We start from the raw sequence: 25625 nt of genomic DNA, 5'->3' as shown, positions 1-25625 counted from the left end.
TCATGCTCTGTACCACGTAGCCCCATGGTTTGTTTTGTGGTGTTCCCTCCCCGGCCCCTTCCCTCCGTCGTTGGCCGTCTCGGCTCCCTGTCCCCGTGGCTTCATTCTTCCCTTTCTGCCCTGTTCTTGTCGCTTATCTTGTCTGTCTCCATCTCGCTCGGTCCAGCTTCCTGCCCCTGTTCTTCTTTCCTCCCTCGCTGTCGTGCTGCCTGCCCCAGGTTCTTTGTGCGTCTCCAGCCTGCTCCTCATCCTTCTTTGTTGGTCTGTGTCCTGCTCTTCCCCTCTCTCTGCTGCTTTTATCTCCACCTCCGTCAGGCTCCCTGTCCTCCTCTGGCCGTCCTGTTCCCTGCCTCGTGCCTTCTCACTACACGCACACACGCCCCCCCCGCCCCCGTCCAGCCGGATGCTGCTCTTCTCTCCTCCTACTGTCCTGTGCCCTGCTCCTCACCTTTGGTGGCCTCCCCCTCTGCCCAGCAGCCCGTCGCTCCAGGAGCCAGGCGACGGACGGTCCGTTCCCTGCCAAACCGGGACAAGCGCGTGCCGTGGCTTAGCCTCAGCTGGCAACTCTGCACCAGGGAGCTGCTTGCTCGCTCCACCCTCAGTGGGCTGGGGGAGAGAGCTGGAAGGGTAAAAGTGAGAAAAATCATGGGTTGAGATCAAGACGGTTTAATAGGTAAAGCAAAAGCTGTGCGTGGAAGCAAAGCAAGGAATTAATTCGCTCCTCCTTTTCGGCGGGCAGGTGTTGAGCTGTTTCTGGGAAAGCAGGGCTCTGTCATGTGTAACGGTTAGTTAGGAAGAGAAATGCCGTAGCCCCCAAGGACTCCCCCTTCTTCCCACAGTTGGAACCCGCAGTTCGGTACGGGCGTGTAGTGCACGAGCGAGCTAGGCTACGTGCCTAGGAAGCCTCATCTCGTAAGAGCTGTAAGACACCCCCGTGTTCTCTTCAGGTGGAGGTCGGCCTAGAGTCTGGAGCTGCAGAAGAGGCAGGGAGGAGAGGAGGGGAAAGAAGCATGTGAACGGCTAAATTGTGCCAGCAGCGCTGAGAGCGAGAGTCGCGGTGAGTCCTGGGCCAGTGGGGCCCCGTTGCCTCTCTTGTACGTCCTGGGCCCTCCCTGTCTCTCCCCTGGCCCCCTCTCTTTCCTTACCTGCTGCAAAATTATTTTTTTTTTGCGCCCCCCCCGCACCTTCTTTCTCCGTCTCGCTCTGAGTGGCTCCCTGCCTCCCCGTCTTTTCAGTCCTCCCTCTCTCTGTCCTGTAGCCTGTGGCTACTTGTTCTTTCTCCGCCTCTCTCTGCCTGGCTCTGGCTCCGTTTTTATTTTTTTACTCCTCCTGCTCTGTCCTGTAGCCTGTCGGTATTTTTGTCTTTCTCTGGCTCTCTCGGTCTGACTCCCTGTGTTACCGAAAAACGCGGTAAAATCGGAAACAACTCCTCAAGACCAATTTAGTATTAAAGAGCAGGCATTCTTCATTCACGGCGCCGGATGCACGGGGGATCGCTCCTCCTGGCGTGCGTACCTCACGCACCTTTCCCGTTCAATTTGTAGATCAAAATTTTACGTATTCATACGTATTCATTATTGTCCTGTCTGCTGATCGGTACAAACTTGCTCGTTCCGTATGTAAATCGCTGCGCAGGCTCGGTGGTGGTCCGTGAGTCGGTGGTCGCGATCTCCCCCTGCCAGAATTGCCTTTTACCTTCTTGGCTGTTAATCTTGGCAGTCTTGGCTAGTTCTCTCAGTCCGCTCCACGAAACCGCGTTTTGTCGTCCTTTTCTGACAGAAGCACGTTGTCTGTTGTTCTGCTGACGTTAACGATCGCCTAGGGACTAAAATGCAGATCGACAGGTGCGCTGATTCGTACGCTCCATGTTCCCGTAATGGAACACCGTCTCTGGTTGGCTGATTTCATCGCTTTGGTTACACCTGTTCCTGTTGTTCAGTTTCTTCTTTTTTGGCTTTGTGTGATTCTCTCTGTGATTCTGTTTTTCTCTGCCTCGCTTTTCCCAGCTCCCCGTCCCTCACTTGGAATGCCCGTTGTCCTTCACCAGCTCACTCTCCCTTGGTTGCCATCCCCGTTTCTGAATTCCTCCTGCTTTGCCACGTAGCCCGTGGCTTTTTTCTTAATCTCTCTGTCTGCCTCAACGCTCCCCCCGCGCTTTTTCATTCGTCTGCTCTGCTCTGCACCCTGCTACTGTTCTTGCCTTTCTGAGTTCTTCTCTGTCCAGCTCCCTTTCCCTGTTCATGAATTCCTGTTCTTCCTGCACCCGCCGCTGTTCCCTGTGACCTCCGTCTCTCTCTGTCCAGCTCCCTGTCCCTAGGTTTTAATTCCTGCCTCTGCCCGCTGTAGCCCGTCTAGATTTTTCTCTCGGCCTCTCTCTCTGTCCGGCTCCCTCTCTCTGTGTTCTAATTCCACGTTCTCTGTCACGTAGACCCGTGCTATTTGTTTGTCCTCATCTCTCTCTGTCCAGCTCCTTGCTGCTATGTTTTCTTTCTTCCCTCTCTCTCTGTCTTTGTAGCCCATTGCTGTTGTTGTGTTTTTGGTTTTGTTTTTTTTTTCCCACTTGTTTCTTCATGTGTCTCTGTCTGCCTCCCAGTGCCTGATCTTTAATTCCTCCTTCCCTGTTGGGCCGCTGTTCCTTTTTTCCATTCTACGTTGTGTTCTCTTTGGTCTCCTGTTCTTATTCATCGGTTCCCTCCTCGCCGCCCTGTGGCTTGTCCCCATTTTAGTGTTGCCTCTCTCTCCCTCTCTCTGGCTTCTTGCCCCTGTTTTTAAAATTCCTCCCTCTCTTCTCTCTTCCCTGTTGGCCGTGTGATCGTCAGCCTTTCTCCACCTCTTTCTGCCCAGCTCTCTGTGTCTATTCATTAATTCTTCCCTCTCTGCCCTGTAGCCTGTAGCTTTTGTCCTTTCTCCATCTTGCTGTCTCTGGCTTCCCCGTGACCCTCTTTTAGAATTGTTTCTCTCTTCTTTCTGTACGCATTGCGATTCCTTTTGCTCCCCATCTCCCTTTGTTTTGGGTGTTGTTTTGTTGTTGTTTTTCTGGCTCCCTGTCCCTAATTCTTAATTCTCTGCCTTCTCGTGCTCTGTACCACGTAGCCCCGTGGTTTGTTTTGTGGTGTTCCCTCCCCGGCCCCTTCCCTCCGTCACTGGCCGTCTCGGCTCCCTGTCCCCGTGGCTTCATTCTTCCCTTTCTGCCCTGTTCTTGTCGCTTATCTTGTCTTTCTCCATCGCGCTCGGTCCAGCTTCCTGCCCCTATTCTTCTTTCCTCCCTCGCTGTCGTGCTGCCTGCCCCAGGTTCTTTGTGCGTCTCCAGCCTGCTCCTCTTCCTTCTTTGTTGGTCTGTGTCCTGCTCTTCCCTCTTTCTGCTGCCTCTCTTCCCCTCTCTCTGCTGCTTTTATCTCCACCTCCGTCAGGCTCCCTGTCCTTCTCTGGCCGTCCTGTTCCCTGCCTCGTGCCTTCTCACTACACGCACACACGTCCCCCCCGCCCGTCCAGCCGGATGCCGCTCTTCTCTTCTCTCTTCCTACTGTCCCGTGCCCTGCTCCTCACCTTTGGTGGCCTCCCCCTCTGCCCAGCAGCCCGTCGCCCCAGGAGCCAGGCGACGGACGGTCCGTTCCCTGCCAAACCGGGACAAGCGCGTGCCGTGGCTTAGCCCCAGCTGGCTATTCTGCACCAGGGAGCTGCTTGCTCGCTCCACCCTCAGTGGGCTGGGGGAGAGAGCTGGAAGGGTAAGAGTGAGAAAAATCATGGGTTGAGATCAAGGCTGTTTAATAGGTAAAGCAAAAGCTGTGCGTGGAAGCAAAGCAAGGAATTAATTCACTCCTCCTTTTCGGCGGGCAGGTGTTGAGCCACCTCTGGGAAAGCAGGGCTCTGTCATGTGTAACGGTTACTTAGGAAGAGAAATGCCGTAGCCCCCAAGGACTCCCCCTTCTTCCCCCAGCTGCGTGTGCTGAGCGTGATGTCAAATGGTATGGAATATCCCTTTGGTCAGTTAGCTGGGAAAGCTTTCCCAGCTGTGTCCTCTCCCAGCCTACTTGCTGGTGGGGCACTGAGAGAACCAGAAGAGGCCCTGACTGTGGAAGCAGTGCTCAGCAAGAACCAAAACATCTCTACATTATTAACGGTGTTTTGAGCATAAATCCAAAATGTATCCCTTCCTAGCTACTGTGGAGAAAATGAGCACTATCGCAGCCAACACCAGCTCCGTGCGGCTGCGGCAACGGCGGCCGAGGTGGCCTTGGGGCAGGGGGAGCGTTGGGGACCCTGACCCACGAATGGCTCCTGGGACTTGTTACGTGCGCGCCTGCACAAACACCTGCCCTCTCCTTTGCCCTCAGGGCTGCGTTTGCGCTGCCTTTGCGTGGGGCAAGGGGCTGTGATGGAGCCCAGGGAGGAGGTGGTGCACTGTGGGGGTGAGGGGAGGGGGCCCCCCGTTGCTGCTGCGCCTCAGCTGATGGCGGGGTCTGGATGGAGGAGCCCCAGGTGCGGGCGGTGGGGCTGATGGTGCCGGCTCCTCCCTGGAAAAGGGGTGGTGCCCGGCTCTGGGGGGCCAGTGTGAGCCGAGGGCGGAGCGGAGCGGAGCTGTGGCCGAGCGTCAGTGGGCTGCGACTGTAGCGAGGGAGGAGGTGAGCGGGGGCTGGGTGGTGGAGCGCTGCGTCCCGGGTCAAGCCCCGAGGAGGGCTGCGGCGGGGCAGCGCTGGGTCGGAGCGGGCGGTGGGGAGAGCGAGGCTGTGCTGAGGGCTCGGTGGGGCTTCCGGGTGCATCGGCGGCCGGGACGGTGGCCCGCAGGGTCCGAGAGCGGGGAGGGCGGGCTGGCGGCGTGCCGGGAGCTGTGGTGGTGCGCCTGGAGGCTGGCCGTGCGGCCGTGTTGTGCTGCAGAGCGTGCCGGGAGGTGTAGTCCTTGCGGCGCGCGGCTGCCGGGCGGCCGTGTTGTGGCGCAGAGCATGCCGGGAGGTGTAGTCCTGGCGCAGTGGCTGCCGGCCCTGTCACGTGGTTCGCCGGGGCGTGGCGGGAGGCGCGGTCTTCCGGCGCTCGGGTGCCGGGCGGCCGTGCCGCGTACGGTAGGCGCGGTGTATTTTTGGGGTTGGATTCATGTTGATTTCTGGGGGCTTGCAGGTGCGGCCGCTCCCCGAGAAGCGGTGAGTTCCCCGGGAGCTGACAGAAGGGAAGAGGGAAAGGAGGAGGACCTTTTCCCCCTGCCCAGGGCGCAGATGATGGCCGCCTCCCCGGCTCGCCGGAGCTCCCGCTCAGCCTCCCGCTCAGCCTCCCCTTGCCCCCCCCTTGCCCCGTGCGCCTGCCCCCAGCCCCGGCACCTCCCCTGAAGCGTGCTGCGTAGCCCTTGGCCGCCCCCAGGCCCTGTCGTGAAGGCAGCGAGCCGGCCCTCAAGCGCACTGGATTCCCCCTCGGTGCAGGGGCCCGTAGCAGTAGCGCGGGGAAGGGGCGCTGTGTCCAGAAGCCCCTGCGCAAGGAGGGGCTTTGGTCAGGGTCGATCGACGGTAATGACGGTCGCTGTTTCTTCTTTCCCTCTCCCAGAGACCGTGCTGAGGACGTGGTTGTCTGTCCTTCCCCCGGGGACGCCGTCGACTGCGGCCGTCTCAGGCTTGCGTGGCTTCTCTCTGCCCGGCTTTGCCATCCTCGCGGCGCCGGGGCGAAAAGGGACACACAGAGCCCTTCCCGGCTGTGGACAGGAGCTGCCTCGGCTGAAGCTGGAGACGCCAACGAAAGGTAAAGCAGAAGAAACTGAAGGCGCTCTGGCTGCCAGCTGCCTTCCTGCTGCAGGCAAGAGAGAGCCTGTCCCTGCAGGTGAGGGAGGAAGGATCCCCCTTCATAGCCCGCAGCGGGCCGGGCCAGGCCACCAACGTGCACCGCAGGGTCCGTACGCGTAACCCGGAGTTGGGTACGGGCGTGTAGTGCACGAGCGAGCTAGGCTACGTGCCGAGGAAGCCTCATCTCGTAAGAGCGGTAAGACACCCACGTATCCTCTTTAGGTGGAGGTCGGCCTAGAGTCTGGAGCTGCAGAAGAGGCAGGGAGGAGAGGAGGGGAAAGAAGCATGTGAACGGCTAAATTGTGCCAGCAGCGCTGAGAGCGAGAGTCGCGGTGAGTCCTGGGCCAGTGGGGCCCCGTTGCCTCTCTTGTGCGTCCTGGGCCCTCCCTGTCTCTCCCCCGGCCCCGTCTCTTTCCTTACCTGCTGCAAAATTTTTTTTTGTTTGTTTTTTTTTTTTTTTTTTTTTGCACCCCCCCGCACCTTCTTTCTCCATCTCGCTCTGAGTGGCTCCCTGCCTCCCTGTCTTTTCAGTCCTCCCTCTCTCTGTCCTGTAGCCTGTGGCTACTTTTCTCTGCCTCTCTCTGCCTGCACTGGATTCCCCCTCGGCGCAGGGGCCCGTAGCAGTAGCGCGGGGAAGGAGCGGTGTGTCCAGAAGCCCCTGTGGAAGGAGGCTTTGGTCAGGGTTGATCTGCGGTAATAACGGTTGCTGTTTCCTCTTTCCCTCTCCCAGAGGCTGTGCTCAGGATGGGGTTGTCTGTCCTTCCTGTTCGTCTCTTCCTCTCTCTATTCCTTTGCGCTGGTCCCTCTCCCTATTGTTTATTGTTTTGCTTCTCTGAACCTTTTTTTATTCCCAGCGTTTTCCCGTGACAGGAGCAGCAAAGAAGGGAGCGGAGCATCGGGGTATCCATGGAGAGAGCATTGGGCGTTCTCCTGTCTTTGTGGGGCTGACCCTGAGGAAGTGTGGTACGTGGGTCGGTAGCATGAATATATATATTTTGTGGGTGCACAAACCCGTTTCAGAGTGTCAGAGGGTAAGGGTTTTGTTCTGTTCAGTGTAAACATTGTTCTGTTTGGTGAATTTGTCGAAGATGAGAGTTCAGTGGGGGAGGAAGTCAGCTCTCTGGCTGGTTTGAGGGTAAGGTGGGCTGTACGTGTTTGTCGGTCATCTCTCACCTGCCAGATGTTTTGAACTAGTTGTATCTGGTTTTCGTAGGGAGTCACGAAGGGGTTTGGGGCTCCCCAGTGGCGGGTGCTGTGGCCAAAAGAGAAAGCAGGGTCACAGAGTGCTTCATTTACGGGGCTGGCCTCGGCCATCTACTGCACAAACTTCTGGTATGTAGCAATCGGGACTCGATTTCCTGAAGGAGGAGAGGATGATGGAGCTCGTTATAAGAGCATAATCGTTTTGTCTTCTTTTGGCAGTACGGGCACCCGAGGACCAGCTTGCTTTTGAGGAACGGCACGAGGATGTTGGTGTCGACGCTCAGCAGAGGAAGGAAGCTTCTTTTGGAGGCCAAGAAGATGAAGTAGACTGCTTATTTGTTGTGTTTGATTTTCATTGCGGGGATGGGGAGGGGTGGAACATGCAAAACGCGGTCCTGGGCAGGGGAGGTTTCTGATGTGGGAGGCCGTGAGAGAGACCATGGACGCTGCTGGACAGGCGTTAGAACCCGTTGCTCAGGTTGGACGGACCCAGCAGAACCACCGCACCATCTTAAGTAATGCCTGCTCACGTACTGAGATTTTAGTAGTTGCCCCCGCATCAGCTTTGGCTTTTCCTCGTCGAGCTTGTGTTTTGGCAAGAAGCGTCTTTCGTTAAGCGTTTGGGTCTAAGGGGTGTCCGTGAGGCTACGTGGTGCCCATCCCCATGAGATTTTGTGACCATCAAGTGATATTCAGCATCCATCTTATGCCCGTCTCCTGTAACTACTCTGCAGTTTTCGCTTAAGGCTTGATAGCGCAGCGTTAGCTGAGGGCGGCATTTCCCCCGCTGGCCCCTCCACGCCGACGGCGTTTCCCCTGCCGGCCGCTGTCCGTTCCCTGTAACTGTGACTCTTGTCCCGGCAGAACCTTTGCCAAAGCCACCTTTGTGCTCCACAGCAGTCTGTTTTCTGTCTCGAGTATGTTTCTTTTCGGTATCCGATACCCCAGAGCTGTGTACCGTTGGCTCAGGTCTCTTCTTGAGCTTCTGCGAGAAGAGAGAGCCTTCATCTGTTTTAATCCATGTGTCTCCTGGGGTGTTTTTTTGTTGTCCTTTACAATTTAGTTTTGCCCCAGCTACTGAGGTGTTAATTTAGCTGCTTCATACGGTTCCCGATACGCTTGTGTATTTCCACGTTTCTTTTCGTGTTTTTTGTCCTTTGAGACTGATCTAGTTCTGTTAAAGGACTGAGCGAGAGAGAGCGTTGAGGTGACTCCGAATGGTTGATGGCTTTACAATAAATGATTTACTTTATAACCAGAGATATTTTTTGAGAAGGGGTTCTTAAAAGATTTCGTTCTGCTTTGCCATTCCGCTGGGGTAGATGAGCCCCAGCCTTTTTTCAGGAGGCTCATTCTGCTCCTGGGCTTCTCTGGTACTGTTCCTTGAGTTGGTTGCAGGTTTTGAGCTGTCTAAGCTCTTTGGGTAGGTGTGTTTTGACATTCAGAGATGGGGAGGTTTCTGGTTGAGGTAAGAGATTAAGGAGCAGTCAAAGTTGAGCAGCAGATATATATTAGGAAGTACACTTGTACGAGCTTTTGTTTTCCCTTGGGTCAGTAAGTTTTTGTTGGGTGTTCAGGGGTAGCAAGATGGTCTAATAGTGTGTTTTGGATTATTTGGTTTTGTGGGGGTGTTATGGTTTTGTCTGGGTTTTTTTGTTTGTGGTTTGTTGGGTTTTTTTGTGTGTGGTAGGTTTTTTGTTTGTTTTGTCTTGTTTTCCAGGAATTTTGACTTGACTGAAGGTAGAACCTTATATTTTTTCCACCAGTTTTGCCTGTGTTGTGCAAGTTGTTGACGTTATCTCTCAATAGGACTGATGGTGAGATGCTGCGGTAGGGGTTAGGGTGAGTGTGTTGTACACATCTGTATATGGAGCTCTAGCCTTCCTTCAGAAAGCAGCAGGGACGTAACGCATAGTGTGTGTCGGTGTACGGGACTGCTCGTCGCCTTTCCCGATCGCCCGCAGAGTACCACGTTGTCCCGAGAACCTTTGCAGCTTGCGGCAGGTCCCTTGTAGATTATAAGCATCAGGGCTTCTGTTATTTTGTGGGCCTGTAGAGAGCACGGAGTCTGCGGGAAGCCGGAAGGTGGGAGGTGCTCGCAGAACGCGGGGCAGAGGTGGGAAGGGCGGCTCCCGAGGAGCGGCTGACAGAGGGGCTTTAGGGGTGCAAATACAGGGCAGGAGCTGTCGGGAAGGAGTGAGGTTCCTTCCCTGACAGTTCAGGAGGAGAGGAGGGGTTTTTGAAGTCTTGGTACCGGGGAATGGTTGGGAAAGGGGTGTTTAAGTGTTAGCTAATGGTCGTGTTCTGTGTGCAAGCAGCCTCCGGTAGCCCAGTCTCCTTCCCCGTATGTGTCAGCACGGCCACTCGAGCGTGCTGTCTGCCGAGAGGTTCTCCACGCGGCTGTTCATGGAGTCGCTCAGGAGTGAGTTACCTACAAAAGGAGAGTGTGTCGCTACACCAGCCACGCCTGTTTGCTTCCCGTATTGCTTTTGGCATTTGCCCTATCGGTGTCCGCCTGTGCTTGAGTCATCTGACACGAACTGTGATTTTTGTGTGTTGCGTGGTTTGACTTTTTCTTGCAGTTTAAGTAACAGGTCGAGGGTTAAGCAGGACAGTCGAGCGAGGCGTGACGGCAAAGGCGAGCAGATGGCGTCGTGTGCTGTGACGGGGCGGGCTGTGAGGTCACTCGTCTGGGATTTCTGCCTTTGGGGTCTCTGTGTTGCCGAACAAGTCGGTCAAAAGGATTTGTTAGTTTGTTTTGCGTGGTGAGCTCTTGATTTTGGAAAGCAGTGTCCAACATCTGTGTGCCTCTCCGTATTTCCCCAGAAGTGGGCCCGGCATTGAAGGTGACGGTTCCCCAGCCATCGGGGACGGACCGAGAATGCGAGCAGGCACCTGACGTGGCCACTGACCCGGGAGGCACGGATTGGGAGGTGAGCGGAGCCGTGTTGGCACGGTAGGGGAAAGGATGAGTCTGGAATGTGGCTGTTGGTGCAGATGCGCGGTAGGGAGCCGGACACGGAAGGGAGGGGGCGAACAGAGCATCGTGAGAAGGTAGGTCAGCACGTGACAACGGAGGGGTCGTGCAGTGTGAGCACCTATGTGACTAGTTAATGAAGGGACTCACAAAACTATATGCAAAGCGGGATGTCTGCCCCGAGCTCGTTGGGCAAGGTGAGCGATGAACAGGGAGCCGTAGCAGCTGTTATTTTTGAGGTGTGGAATTGTTTGTGAGCGGGCGGCCGCTTCCAGGCGCAGGGGTCGCCTTGTCTCTCTGGTTCTCTAGGCACCGTAGGTGGCGGCGGCCACGACATCCAGCCTCATTAGAGCGTGGGGGAGCGGAAGTTCACGGCGCTTCCGAGGAGGCTGTTGTTGCGGAAGTGGCCGGCGTTGAGTGGTGCGATGCTGAGTGATGGCACCGCACGTTTGGAGATGAAGAGTATCCGTGTGACCGCAGCCCCATCCTACGTAGCCTGTGTGGCCTTTTTAAAGGATGGCTTTTGAGCCCCCAGATTTGGAAGGGAAGCTGAGGGGCCGATGCGGTCTTTGTGCGGGTGGCCGGTCGGTTGGGGGAAGCGCAGGTGGGGCAGGCAGGGGTTGTAAAATCAGCGGAGGGTACCGTTCAGAGACCGGACACGTTTGGGCCGAGAGAGGTTGTGGTGTCCTTTCTGCAAAACAGAAGCATCTGCCAGGCAGGGGGAGTTCCTGCCTGTGCTTGTGCTGTTGTGTGGATTTTGTAGTCTGTCTTTGTTCCTTACTGTACTCGGGTCTCGATGTGTCTGTTGTTCTCCGTGCTGAGCAGGCACCTAGGTAGCAATATTGAGGGTTTTGCAAGCCCTGGCTCATCGGCATAATGGTAACCGAGAGCTTCCTTTCTCGCATTTTAAGTCTACTGCATAGATTTGTCTTGTGTCTGAAATATTAGACCTTTATAGAAGGTCATCTTTTTGCAGCGGTGATTAAGGCGGCCTCGATACTGCTGCTGAGGAGCAGTCTGAATACGCAGAGCCCTTTTCTGGGACCTGTTCCCTGCACCTGAACGTTCTGAGGTCTTTAAGAGTGGCTTGTCGCTCGTACGTCGTCCTAGTTGTGGGTATATGGTTTTATTGCAGGTGATGATGGTAGGTGACTTCTCTGCGGATGCTATAGCTTCTTCCTCGCTGCCGTATAGATCTTCTCGCCCGGTGGCATCTCTGGGCCGGAAGTCCGTCGTCTCGGTGAGAGTTTTCTTAGGTGCCTCGATCGCGTCGCTTGTAGTATTTGTGAGCGGTGTCGGTCCGTGCATGTCGATGCCTGTGTCAGAGCTGCTCCGCCTGGGGGTGTAGCAATGGTAGAGCGGAGGAAAGAATAGCAATAAGAGTATATGGTTAATGTTAATATGCATAGACTGTTTTGGCAACGCCCGTACAACCCTCGTCGGAGCGAGTGGCCGTTGGCAGCGGGCGAGGATGGTAATTTCCGGGGTGTTTTGTGGGTGCCGAGGGGATGACCGTAGCTGCCTGGGAGAGGCAGCTAGAGTGCTAGCTGAGCAGAGGGCACCTCTCAGCTGTTCAAGCTTGTACGTGCGTGGGGCTTAACATTTGATTGAAGGTATTTCCTTTAATGGCATGCAGTAGTTGGGCTCTAGATGGTATTCCTACGTGGAAGCAAGACCTGTGGAATGGTTAAGCTGTTGCTGTGCGTCCAGGTGACTTGTTCTATCATGCTGTTCTTGCAGAGGATGAAGATGGAGCTGTGCAGGGTGATGGAGCAGAGCTGAGTAGAGCACACTAAGGCAGCGGGTCCGTGTGCGGGATTAAAGGGAAGATGCGACCGAAGGCTATTTGAGGAGCATTTCAGGCGAGCTGGGTCGCAGTGAGGGGGCGCATGGGGCTGGTGACTTTGTTCTCTTTGCTCTCAGGAGCACAGCGCTATCCCTAGGGGCTGGCAAGGTCCTAATTGTGGGGCCGGCGCCCATCGGGTGCTTCTTTTTGCGTTACAGTTTAAAGCGTGGATCGCTCTGATGTTTGAGGAGTTTCTGGGCAGTTGTCGTCTGCGGCGTCGTTCCCAGATGCGTGAACAGCTCTGCTCTGTCGCTGTCTGTTTTCAGGGAGCGTGATTTCTTCCCTGCATCCTTACGTTCTTAGGTCTTGTAGCTGGGCTTCTTGTGCCTCCTCCCTCTCAGTTTTGAAAGGAACTTCTTGTCACGGGCCCTGACGCTCTTCTAATCATTTTGGATCTCGTTAGGGCCTCCTTGCATCCCTGTCAGGGTTCTGCAGGTCTTGTTGCTGGACGAGCTCTTCCGTCCAGTTGTCTCTGTGTTTGCCGAGAGCGTTCTCTCGTCTTGGAGGCGCGCGGTTTGTAGTGTTTCTCATAGCGTTGGTGTGTGCGTTTTGTGAGTTTGGCTCGGAGCCGCCTTGCTGGCCGTGTAGAGTCGGGTAGGTGGCACAGCGATGAGAGCTTAGGGTTCATCTCTTGCTGTGCTAAGGCTGTTGGGGGAAAGGTGGTACCGTCATCTCGGATGGAGTGGCCCTCCTCAGCAGGCAAGGACCGTAATCACCGTGACGTTTTGTGGGCTCGGAGGCCGTGACCGTGGCTATCTGGGAGAGGCAGCTAGAGTTCAGCTGAGCAGATTACCTCTGCAGGGTGTTCAAGCTTGTACGTGCGTAGGGCTTCATGTTTGATGTCATATGTTTGTTTTTAATGGCAGGTTATAGTCGGTGTTCAGGAACAGTTAAGGTACTGCTGTGCAACCAGGCGACTTGTTTCGTATTGGTTTTGGAGATGCCGAGGGACGAGTCGTGCAGGGCGACGGAGGGGAACTGAGGGGGGACCGATGTAAGCGGGTGAGTCGGTGCGTGGTGTATATAGAGGGAAGATGTGACCGATGCCTCTGTGACTCCATTGCTCCTTGCGTTTGTCTTTTGTTTTGGTTTTGAAGTAGCGTAGCAATGAGCAAAGGAGGCAAGTCGAGCAAGGCGAGTGGTGATTGGTGGGCTGAAGTAGCAGCTCTTTTCTGAGGTGTTGTGTTGCTGGTGAAGTTATAAGCAACGCGTGTCGTTTGGGTGTTACGGACGGCGGGCGAGGTGCCGTGTTCAGCTGCAAGTGACGTAGGCCGGGTGGGAGGCTGTCGAGGGAAAGGGGTGCGAGACGGGGATCGGTGCGGGCAGGCTGTGGCATCGGGCAGCATCTCAGGAGGTGCCTTTTCGCTTGGCTTTTTGCAGGTGCCGCTGGCAGGCTCGGAGTGCTGCTGCCGCACGCCTATGAGAGGTCTGAGAAGGTGGGGCAGCGGCCAGCATCTAAGACCAGAGAATGCTGTGGTCCGTCGTCGAGCTCTTCAGTTTTGTAGGTAACACGTGGGCCGTCTTTGGAACGGCGTATGAGCATTAGAAGTGAGCTGGGTAGTAATGAGGAAGTCACGGGGCGGTGATTTCTCACGAGCGTAACGGTAGTTTACTGTGTGTTGATACGTTTGGTGCCACAAGCGATGACGGAAGCGGGGTGTGATGCTGGAATCTGTGCAGAGCAGGTGAGCCGATGGGCATGTTCGTTTTGATGAGGGGGGTGCTCTGGAAGAGATCTGTGTTGACCTGTGTGATACTTATTGCTGGCTCTGGGTTTTTTCCTTTTTTACATGATGAAGAGGCACCTGGCCACTGCAAGAATATCCTGGTTAGCTGGTGTGTTTCTTGTTGTGAAAGGATGCATAATCTGACCCATCTGAAAGCCCCACAGTGTGACTTTTGTTAGGAAGAGATTTTGAAGAATTGAGATATTTCTTATTCAGTGAGGTTGCATTCTATGAACTTGCCATCAGAGTGCATCTTAGAGACAGTGTCTTTGTCAGCAGAACTCATCAGCACAAGACTTGCAAAGTATTGCTTTTTTTTAAAGACAAAAAAATCCATGGTCCTTGCGGAGATCCAAGCACAGCACATACTCCAAAGGTTGATGGCATTGGTAGTGCTTGGGTTCTCAGTTGTAACAGTCGAGATACCATAAAATGCGGTTCGCCTGCATGCTTCGGTACAGCCGAACGCATTAGCAGGTCTGCCGGTCCTTCTTGGTAGCCCCGTGTATTGCAACACTGGGGATTTGATTTGTGTGGTTTTTTGTTGTGGTATTATTTTTCCCCCCCCCCCAAAAAAGTAAAACTGTATCGGGGATCTCTTCACTCACCGATTCTTCTGTCATAAATGAAAGTTTAAAAAAAAGCTAACATCGTCTGATTTACGACGTGACTTGCGCTCTTTCAGCTGTAACTGCCAAGCAGATGTAGGGTACGATTTGTTAGGTGTACTTAAGCAGGTAGGTATTTGTTGTAAATATTTAATGAGGGGCGACTGAATGTTGTGGGGGGGTGTTTCCTGCCGGTATTTTGAGGGAGCGCTCTTAAGTACTTTATTTCAGTCTCGCTTTCGACGCGCGTTTCCCTGGCAGTTCAGCAGCATCTCTTGGGCGGGGCAGCCGGGCGGACGTCCCTCCCGACTCCGTAACACGCCAAAACCCCCCAGTCACGTTGCTGCTGTGTATTTTGGAGATAGATAATCTTATGGCGGGCGTGAACGGCTGTGCGAGTTGAATGAACGCAGAAGGAAAATGGAAAGCTTTTAGAGCCTAGACGCTCATATTGGATGTGCGTAAACACGCGCCCGCCTTCTCAGCACAAAGTGAATTACTGAGATTTATTCTTAATTTTTTACGTTACTCTTTCAAGTTTGACACGCTTCACTTCAGGCTTCGTGGAGCCAGGCAGCAAGACGTGCGGCGGCAGGGCGAGGGCTGTAGCTGCTGCGGTGGGTCTGTAAGCGGAGGTTCCGGTTCCGGTACAACTTTGCCCCGCAGCCTCACGGGGTTATCTCCCCGCAGCGGTGCCGTAAGGAAGGGATGAGACGTTTTCCAGCACCAGCCAGAGCGTTCAGTGTTACGCGAAGGATCTGTTCAAAATGGTATCGGTTAGTCTTAATACCGTTTTCAAGCGTTCCAATCACTCTAGCTTTTAAAGGATGTGTTGTGTTTTGACGTGACCCGTTTGCCTGGAATCTTGCTGCGGCTCAATTTCCTTCCTACCCCTTATGCTGACTGAGCTCCTCCATTTTCTTCTGTGCTATTTTATTAACGTGCTGAAATATAGTTTGGGATTTCTGTTTTTCAGATGTCGTCTAAGTGTCTCGTGATGCTCAAGAGATGCCTGCCGGTCGTTAAGCGTGGTGAAGGTAAGGGGCCATCCCTCGGCCTGGAGGCTCCTGGCTCTGTCTCCAGCGGGTGCCCCGCAGGTGCGGCCGCGAGGGCTGCCCGGTGGGGAGAGTCGGGGCCCCCAGGGACCGGGGCTGTTTGTCACCCCGGGGAGCCCGTCCCAGTGCGGGAACATGTCCGAGCGGAGCCCGAGAGAGACGTGACACCGTCCTCTGGCACGCTCCTGCTCTGCCGTGGGGCAGCCGCCAGCCTGCGGACAGGGGCTGGGGGGGCTGCAGCTGTTTGGGGGGCTGCCCCACCTTTTAGATTTTAGCAGAGCTCCCCCTTTTCTGGGGGGTGTGGGAGGGGTGTGCGTGTACCTTTGTAAATGGCACTATTAAAGTAATGAGCTGCAGGTTGGAGCAGGTTCCCTTGTTTAGTGCCCTTCTTGGGGGTGAATAAAATTGGGGGAGTCCTGGGGGGGGTGTGATGATGTCATGTGGGGTGCCCCGGTGTCACTGGGGGAGCTGATAATGCGTCAGAGGAACAGGTGAGTGGGGGCGTCATGTAGGGGTTCCCCCCCAAAAAGGGGGGTTACAGCCCCAAAATGCCTGAAAATTCAGGGGGGCTATTACAAAAACCTCTTATATATATTGACATGTGTAATATTAATTTATAGATGCATAAAGGGATTTTGAGATAAGAACTTATCTCTCCTATATTATATAACGGATTTCGGGATACAAAAATTCTGCATCGAGATGCAGGGTTTTAAAACACAAAAGTAACTCGACCGTCTATATATCTAGATCAAAAAATAAAGGAGTTTAAAGTGAAAAGGATAGATGAAGGAATTCAAAGCAGAAGAAAGTCTGACTAGAGCGAGCATCTACGCTTAGTGTGTGTTACATAGTCTAAGTAGATGTGTAATCTAAATAGAGGTTATATAGAGTGAAATAAGCCGAGGTATAACTGTAAGTAGATGTCTAAATAGAGAAGTCGAAAAAGATTGAAGTGTCAAAGGGTAAGTAAGCAGATAGCTAGCCTAAATAGCTGTTTTATGTACGTGTTAATATGGAAGTCTAAACAGGTATGTGTAAAGAGATATTCTGTGTAAGTGTAAATAGCCTAAATAGGTGTAAGTGTAAATATAATAGCTAAGTCTAAACAGATGTTGTATGTAAATGTAAAACAGATAGTATATATAAAATATAGATGTACTCCGTAAGGATGTGTAAGTAGACACATAGTGCAAATGTCTATGCTATGTAAGGTTTTAAAATGCAAAGAAACCACGTTGATAGAGATGTTTATAGAGAAGATTTAAAAATTAGACACACAGCCCACCCCCCAATCAACTGAAGGCACAAAAGCGCTTTCAAATGCTGCCCCTTCCCCGTTCTCCTTCTCCCATCCCGATTTGGGGCCGATTCCCCCAAATGGGGACTTTCCCCTCTGGGGCTGCGTAGGCAGCCTGGGAGCTGCTGCCAGGGCAGACACACACTCCAAAGCCCCTGAGTCTGGGTCTGCAATGGGGGGTGAAAAACCCCAAACAGGTTTGGGGGAAAGAAAACAATTCGGGGCTCTTGGGAAAGCCCACTCCTGCTGGGTTTGTGCAGTTGGAAAGGAGGGGGGTAAAAAAAGCGGGGGTGGGGGGGCGGAACCCTGCTAACCATTCTCATGCACAAAAGCAAAAAATCGCCAATTTCAATGTTGTGGAAAGGGTGAAAAAAACCCGGAAGTGAACCGTTTGGAAAAGCAATCCCAACTTTTACCTTATGGAAAAGCAAAAAAAAAAAAAACCCCAAACGAACAAAACCAAAGTAACCCGAACAACAACAAAAAAAGCCAAACCATCCAACCGGAAATCACCAAAACTAAATAAACCCACCGAAAACCCTAAACTGGGGAAAATTTGGGGTGAAACACCGGCAGTTTGAGGGGCATTGCTGGGGCTTATCTGGAATGGATTCGCCGGAGCGGGTCAGTTATCTGGAGCGGATCATCTGCTGCAGGTTAGCCCAGGTGAGTTGCCCGTTGTGGATTATCCTGGGGGGACCCCCTGGTGTCAGTCATCCCCATGCATGTTCCCCGTGGCGTGTCTGCCCAGACATGCCCCTGTCCAGCGGTGTCCGCCTCCTCCCCCGCCCTCCCTCTGCGTGTGTCTGTGCCCTCCCAAACGCTTTCCCCTGACATGGCCCCCCCGCATGACTCTTTTTTCCCCCGGTGACGTCCTCCCTCTCCCTGGCCTCCTGTTCTGTGCTCGCTGAAGCCTTGTGCTTACGCAGGATGAGCAGAGCAGGGTGCTGGCAGTGCAGAGGCGAGGCGAGGCGCTGCCAAGCCAACGAAGCCCAAGGCTCAGCAGCGCACAAGTCCTTTGCAGGTCAGCCACTGGCACCTGGTCTGCCTGGCTGCCCCGTGCCCTGACGCACAGCTGCCCCCCTCACCCCAGGCAGCCTGCCTTCGGAAGGGCAGCTGTGTTCCCCTGATTGATTTTCTTCTTTAACCCTCTAGGACCTGTTGACTTGCTGCTCTCCCTGTCACAGCCCTGATGCCGCAGGCCTACAGCAACTGATGGGGCTCACTCCGGGGGGGTGGGGGGTGGGAAAGGGGACCTTTCTCCCCAGGTCGTTTGTGCTGCTTCTCCTCCCTAGGGCGTGGGGTGGGGGTGAGTGGGGCAGGAGGGAGGACGGTAACGGCCACCTGATTTTTAAAGCAGTCGAGACGGAAGGACTAAAATGCTCGAGGCACTTTGGTGGTGGGCGGTGCGGAGGCAATGACTGACACTGCTGGGGCTGCGGGAGTGGGGAAGGTGCAGAGAAACATGAGCTCTGCGCACGCAGTAACAGTTCCGTTATCCCGGCGAACGTGACCCAGAGCCGGCGCGGGTCTTGCCCCAGAGAAGAGTGACGGACGTCGTGCCGGTGCCGCCGTGCTGTGCTACGGCAGCCGGGAATCGCGCATGCGGAGTGGCGATGGTGGACCCTGCTGACACCGTGCGGCCAAAGTGCGGTACCGCACCCGGAACAGACGCATGCGCAGTGGCGACGATGTGTCACTGCTCGCTGCTGCCACCGAGCGACCGAACCGCGGAACAGCGGGGGCCAGCTGCGCTACCCTGCTCGCGGCAGTCACCGAGCGCTCAAAACCGGGTACTGCAGACGGGCAGCCGCCCGTTCCCGAGGGTGAAGTTTTTTCGCTGGTCGCTGCTGCCACCGTGCAAGCAGATTCCGGTACTGCAGCCAGGCAGTTCCGTATGCACAGTGGCGCTTTACTTTCTGCCCCTGCTTCCACCGACCGCCCAAACGCTCGCAGTGCAGGTGGGCAGCCGCGCATGCGCAGTGGCGCCTTTTTGTGCTCGCTGCTGCCACCGTGCGACCAAAGAGCGGTACTGCAGGTGGGCGGCCGCGCATGCGCAGTGGCGCCTTTTGTGCTCTCTGCTGCCACCGTGCGACCAAACAGCGGTACTGCAGGTGGGCGGCCGCGCATGCGCACTGGCGCCTTTTTGTGCTCGCTGCTGCCACCGAGCGACCGAACCGCGGAACAGCACGGGGGGAGCTGCGCTACCCTGCTCGCGGCAGTCACCGAGCGATCAAAACCGGGCACTGCAGACGGGCAGCCGCCCGTTCCCGAGGGTGAAGTTTTTCCGCTGGTCGCTGCTGCCACCGTGCAAGCAGATTCCGGTACTGCAGCCAGGCAGTTCCGTATGCACAGTGGCGCTTTACTTTCTGCCCCTGCTTCCACCGACCGCCCAAACGCTCGCAGTGCAGGTGGGCAGCCACGCATGCGCAGTGGCGTCTTTTCTGCTCTCTGCTGCCACCGTGCGACCAAAGAGCGGTACTGCAGGTGGGCGGCCGCGCATGCGCAGTGGGCCTTTTTGCTCTCTGCTGCCACCGTGCGATCAGACCGCGGTACTGCAGGTGAGCAGCCGCGCATGCGCAGTGGCACCTTTTTGCTCTCTGCTGCCACCGTGCGATCAAACCGCGGTACTGCAGGTGGGCAGCCGCGCATGCGCAGTGGCGCCTTTTCGTCTCTCTGCTGCCACCGTGCGATCAGACCGCGGTACTGCAGGTGGGCAGGCGCGCATGCGCAGTAGCGCCTTTTTGTGCTCGCTGCTGCCACCTTGCGATCAAACCGCGGTACTGCAGGTGGGCGGCCGCGCATGCGCAGTGGCGCCTTTGTGCTCTCTGCTACCACCGTGCGACCAGACCGGGGTACTGCACGTGGGCAGCCGCGCATGCGCAGTGGCGCCTTTTCTGCTCTCTGCTGCCACCGAGCGACCAGACCGCGGTACTGCAGGTGGGCAGCCGCGCATGCGCACTGGCGCCTTTTTGTGCTCGCTGCTGCCACCGAGCGACCGAACCGCGGAACAGCACGGGGGGGAGCTGCGCTACCCTGCTCGCGGCAGTCACCGAGCGCTCAAAACCGGGTACTGCAGACGGGCAGCCGCCCGTTCCCGAGGGTGAAGTTTTTTCGCTGGTCGCTGCTGCCACCGTGCAAGCAGATGCCGGTACTGCAGCCAGGCAGTTCTGTATGCACTGTGGCGCTTTACTTTCTGCACCTGCTTCCACCGCCCGCCCAAGCCCTCGTAGTGCAGGTGGGCAGCCGCGCATGCGCAATGGCGTCTCTTCCTGCTCGCTGCTACCACCGTGCGATCAGACCGCGGTACTGCAGCTGGGCAGCCGCGCATGCGCAGTGGCGCCTTTTGGCTCTCTGCTGCCACCGTGCGATCAAGCCCGGGTACTTCAGGTGGGCAGCCGCGCATGCGCAGTGGCGCCTTTTGTCTCTCTGCTGCCACCGTGCGATCAGACCGCGGTACTGCAGGTGAGCAGCCGCGCATGCGCAGTGGCGCCTTTTTGCTCTCTGCTGCCACCGTGCGACCAAACCGCGGTACTGCAGGTGGGCAGCCGCGCATGCGCAGTGGCGCCTTTTTGCTCTCTGCTGCCACCGTGCGACCAAACCGCGGTACTGCAGGTGGGCGGCTGCGCATGCGCAGTGGCGCCCTTTTGCTCTCTGCTGCCACCGTGCGACCAGACCGCGGTACTGCAGGTGGGTAGCCGCGCATGCGCAGTGGCGTCTCTTCATGCTCTCTGCTGCCACCGTGCGACCAAACCGCGGTACTGCAGGTGGGCAGCCGCGCATGCGCAGTGGCGTCTCTTTCTGCTCTCTGCTGCCACCGTGCGATCAGACCGCGGTACTGCAGGTGGGCAGCCGCGCATGCGCAGTGGCCACCCTTTGTATTCTGCTCGCTGCTTCCACCAAGCGACCGAACCCCGGGACTGCAGGCGGGAGCTGCGCTACCCTGGTAGAGATTTCCACCCGCCCCTTACCCGATCGCGGCAGTCACCGGTCGATCAAAACCGGGTACTGCAGACGGGAAGCTGCCCGTTCCCCAGGCTGAAGTTTTCCTCTGGTCGCTGCTCCCACCGTGCAAGCAGATGCCGGTACTGCAGCCAGGCAGTTCCGTATGCGCGGTGGCGCTTTATTTTCTGCCCCCTACTTCCACCGAGCGCCCAAACCCTCGTACCGCAGGTGGGCAGCCGCGCATGCGCAGTGGCGACCTTTTAGCTCTCTGCTGCCACCGTGCGACCAAACTGCGGTACTGCAGCCAGCAGCCGTGCACGGGCTGTAGCGACATTTTGCCGCGCTCACTTCTCCACGCCACTTAGTGACCCCCCGCACGCTACGTGGTGACGTCACCGTGGGGGCCGGAACCGTGTAGGCACAGCCCCTAGCGACAGGTGTTGACCCCTTGCGATAGCCCGTTGAGGGCGGTCCTGATACCCCTCGCCACGCTCTTAGCAACGGGCCCTGCCCCCGGCGATGGGCAGGCGGGCCGTCTGATGTCCGACCCACCTGGCCCCACCCACCCACTTTGGTGCTGTGCGGTGCACTTTGCTCTCTGCTGCCACCCTGCGAGCCTTCATCCCTCGGGGGGGCTCGGCCCGCCCCTTTTGCGGGGCGCTGTGGGAAGGGCGGGGGCGGGGCCCGGGGGTCGAAGAGCCCCAGCCGGGGCTCGGGCAGCTCTTGCTGCCCCTGGGCTTCTCTGCCGTCGGTGCTCCCGTGTTCCCTCGGGCGGTCGCAGCTTTGGGGCTGTCTCAGCCCCCCGGGCAGGCGTGCTCTGGCGTTTAGAGAAGCGGAGGCGTTGCCTGAGGTAAGGATTCCAGAGCTTGGCACTCTTTGGCAGCATCTGTACTAGAAAGGTCCCTTGTGGCCTGCTTTGCTTTTTTTCTCCCGGGATGTTGTTTCGGGCGCTGAGGGGGCGGTGAGACGGTTTAGTGGTATGGTGTTCTGTTTGGGGTTTGTTTTTTGCTTTGCTGGTTTTCTTCCCCCTTGTGAGATCATTTCATTCATTTATCATTTCATATTATCATTTACCCCGCGCCATTTCCGTCCCCTTTGGGCAGCAGCGGATCTGCTGCCGCTTCAGGCGGCCGCTTTCTCGAGGGCAAGGAGCTGGGACGACAACGGGCCGCTGCAGGCTCTGGTCAGGGTAAGAGGCTGTTCCCTGGGGAGCCGGCGCAGGGGGAGCGGAGGTACGCACGGGCACTTGTCGGTGCCCCTGGCCGGTAAAGGGAAGGTTAAATTGTTAGAGTGCAAATAAATACATTTTATTTAGGGAGGAGTCGTGACTAAATTTAATCGCACCTATTACTGAGCAAACCAGGCAGTCATTATTCCTAATCTGTAATTAAAAAAAAAATAAAGGCAGTCCTTTTTTATGCCATAAATAGAGTTGCGAGTCATTAATAGCTCAATCTAAATACAGCCGTTATTACATCAACTGCAGGCATTAATGACTCCTGATCAGAAACAAAATAAGGACAGTTTTAGAATCTACAATGAAAATTGAACTGGAAAGCTAAATTGGGAGTGGGTAATACTGAAATTGTAACAGGGCTGTTAGAAAGTTCAGAGGCAGCGACAGCTCCTGCTTCCAACCCAAGCAGTAAACGAAGCTTTAGATTCTTAAATGAACAGAAATAAAGGTGAGCTGTTAAACAGTGGCTGGGTTCAAGCGTAGGCATTAAGAAAATTTGCAGGTGCGGGTGATTCCTGACGAGAACTAACAATTCCAGAAGATTTAGATTTAAAATGACAAAGCTAATGGAGTGCCACAACCGCCCGGATGTAACTGCAGCCGCTTTGGGGGAATGCCCCAGCCCTCCCCAACCACCGCTATTAATTACTGCCAAGGAGAGCGAAAGTGAAAGTAGAAGCAGTGCAGGTGAAATGCGAGCAGTACGCTTTTCCTAAGTCATCTCTTCGTGTCAGGAGAGGAAAGAAAATGGAAAGAAGATGTTTGCAGGGGGTCTGTGCTGGGTTGCCTGCGCGTCTCTTCCGTGCGTCCTTGAGGAGACATTTAGCTCCTGTTGGGCGCTCGCAGGTGGAGACAGGGCGAGCTGGAGGCGGGATCGGTGCCGGCCCTGAAAAAGGGATGGGCAACGAGCTGAGAGAAGAGGGGGCAAGGGCTGAAAAAGGGTCTCCAGTTCTGCAGGGAAGGCAGCGGGATGTGACTCGGCAACCGCTCTGAGGAGTGCAGGGTCATTCGCTGCGATGAAGTCAGGGTCTGCGGCTGGCCCGGAGAGGCAGCAGAAATCCCAAACTCTTTGCAGGGGTACCGGCCAGATTAGGGCAACACCTGAACAGTAAAACCATTTAGGGGAAGCAGAGCTGGGCTGCACCGCGTGGCCAACCTCCCTCTTCTCCGTGAGTCCCAAAGGGGCAGCTCCAAGAATGTGCTGAGAATTCATCCCTTGCGCTAAAAATGAGACGTAAGTAGCACCCACCCGTGAATTTTATTTTCTCTCTCGCTCTGCGGCTCCTGCCTGCTTGTCTCTCCTCAGTGTTCACCTGCACCCGTGCTCGGATGGGGCAGCTGAGGGAAGGTGCTGCCATCTCCCCAGCCCCGGCGGACCGCCCCTCAGCTGTGTCCTCTGTCAGGGAGCGTCGTCATCTCTCCTGCCTCCCAGAGCGTGTCCTGTAGTGGCAGACGCGCGGGCTTTTCCCTGCACGCGCATACGGGAAGGGAAGCACAGTGAGAGCTGGGCTTGTCAAAGAGTAACGGGGGTGGTGGGAAGCGTAGCTAGAACCGGAGAGCTACAGCGCAAAAGCAAAGCAGACGGGACACAAAAGTAAAATGGTGCACAGGAATGCTGAGGCGAGAACTCCCGCAGCACACAGGAAATCAGTGTCGGAATCTATTTTCTTCTGACTGCCAAATTAAAAATAATGGCACGCTTTGCAACGCTAAGCTCGCTCTGATCGTCTGAACTGTTTCTTTCCAACTCTCCACCGCCCCCAGCACACCGTTCAGCCTCCTCAGCCTGAAATGCCTTGTTTTCCTTCTTTTTTTTTTTTTTTTTTTTATGACAGGGCAACTTCTGTTCCCGAGGTGGTGCCCACAGTACAGCTATCTCTTCGAAGGCAGTTTGGTTTAGGTCAGAGAATGTTTAGCCTGGACTGAATCAGCCTCTGTTTCTATTTCTGGAAATCATCGGTCCTGTGCATAAAGCCCGGAAAAAAGGAAATATGAACCAAAGGACGTGGGGCCTGCAGGGGTAGGAAAATATTTGAGAAGAGGTTCAGTGGGGAAATGACTGTTTGTCTGTGGGGCGTCCAGGCAAGCAACCCAGCTGCTAGAAAGCGGCGCTGTCCCCAGGATGGCCTCGGCGGTCCCGTCGGAGTCGGGGGAACAAGGACAAGGCAGGGTGAAGCATCTGACCTGCCGTGTGGAACGTGACTGTACAAAGCACGTGTGATGCACTGCAAGTTCATTTGTTTAAACTGTGAGTTAAAGAAGGTGTGCAGTTGCTTTGTAAACAGCCGACGCTCTAAAGCTACACCCGTCTAACTGCTAGCTGTATTAAATCTATCGTATTGCTGTTTCTGCATTAAAAAAAGTAACAAACCAACACACCTATGTAAGCACGTCTAAGTACAATGGAAAACCACTGTTTAACGCGTGGCATGTGTGGGTTGTTTTTTTGGGGTGGGAGGGTGGGGTGTATGACAAAAACCTGCGAGAGACACACGCACACACGCACGTGTAATGTTTAGCGCTCACCTAAACCCAAAAAAGAAAATCCACTCTTTATTTTGCAGCATTAGCATTAGCTTCCAGCGCACAGCCTGAGCGCGTACCTCTGCTCTCACCATCTGCTCCCTCTTCAACCGTGTGTGGCTGTCATCATCAGCTTGCACAGGCTTTCCTCGTGCAAGTTTCCGCGACAGCTTACGAGAAGGCAGGGAAACAAACCCAGCAAGACGCGTAGTGCCTTCCTCTATGGGCTCCGTCCAGCCTTTGTTAAAATGAGCAGAAAAGAAATCTGCTGCTGCCTTTACCCTGACTGACTCTTACAGAGAGCATCTGACTTGACCCGCAGCAAAGCGATGCCCCAGGCAGCAGCACGTATTGGCGCGCGCCGCGGTTTCACCCACCTGTTTTACTGCGCCGGTCCTTTCCCACGGCCGATGCCGCAGATGTGGCGCGCCCCACCCCCAAACCTCTTTACGAGGGTTCCCTGGGCTCTGCAAGTCGCCTGCTGGACGTGTTGCTGATTCAGGCACGGGCAAAGTCAGCTTCTTCGCTGGCCTCGGGCCAGGGCAGCCACGTACTCGAGGGAAACTGAGAATATCTCCAGCGAGATCTCACCGGGCGGCTGGGACCTCGTCAGTAGGGGAGAAAGCCAAGCGACTGACACTGAAAGGGAGCTCTTTGCTAGGCTGTAGATCGTAAAGTTAAAAAAGAAAACAAACCTGCCTTTTTAAAAATGCCCTCTTTTGAGTCTGCCACGTTTGATACAGATTTTTAAAATTGCAGGGTATATCTCCTACAGGCCTCATGCAAAGGGAAGTGAGTACTTCTGGCTCTCAGGACAAGGGGGTCCCTCAGGAGCCCAGGTGCTCACGCCAGCCGGCATCTGGCACAGCACAGGGCAGGAGCTTTGGCAGTAGTACGTGAGCTGAGAATGAGAGTCAGGCAGCACTGCACGCTTCTCCTGTGAGCCGCCGAGGCTCGCGCGCTGTACCTTCCACGAATAAAAGGCCAGAAGAGTCAGCATTTCTGCTAGTTCCAGCCTCATCCGTACCCTCGTTAGTGTAACTGTAAGCGAGCGTCCCGTAGCGACTGGGAGCGTGGCAGCTGGGCTTCCTGCGCTGCCTTAGGTTGTGCCCTTGGAGAGACCCTTCTCCGAGCCCCGGGCTGGGTGGGCTGCGGTGCCGTTCAACGCTGAATAGGCACGAAGGCCTATAAACAAAATGTATTTATATTGCACCCATACCCGGCAGCCAACCGCCGCTTTATTTACGTATTCTGCACCTCCTGCCGACGCTTTTAAACTTAGCCGATATTGCCGCAGTTTTCTCTGACGGGGCAGGGGACTGCCACGCAGCAGGGGGAGTTTCTGGGTGCCTCCCACGGACACAGACGTCCTCAGCTGGGTAGGGACAGGGTGAGAGCTGGAACAACTCTGCTGACATGTAAGGGCCGTCCCAGGGCAAGGC

General features: G+C 55.6%; 1 long non-coding RNA gene across 1 annotated transcript; it reads left to right on the top strand.

The window, feature by feature from the left end:
• Window positions 1–6615: 6615 nt before the first annotated feature.
• LOC142051121 (uncharacterized) lies at window positions 6616–15956 on the top strand. Its single transcript, XR_012658303.1, has 6 exons — window positions 6616–6725; window positions 6976–7094; window positions 7185–7288; window positions 9792–9898; window positions 13169–14899; window positions 15100–15956. It is a non-coding gene; the product is annotated as an uncharacterized LOC142051121 (long non-coding RNA).
• Window positions 15957–25625: the final 9669 nt, after the last annotated feature.

Source organism: Phalacrocorax aristotelis, unplaced genomic scaffold, assembly GCF_949628215.1.
Source record: "Phalacrocorax aristotelis unplaced genomic scaffold, bGulAri2.1 scaffold_84, whole genome shotgun sequence".
NCBI lineage: Eukaryota > Metazoa > Chordata > Aves > Suliformes > Phalacrocoracidae > Phalacrocorax > Phalacrocorax aristotelis.
Note: the sequence above shows the minus strand (reverse complement) of the source record. Positions and strands in the feature narration are given on the sequence as shown.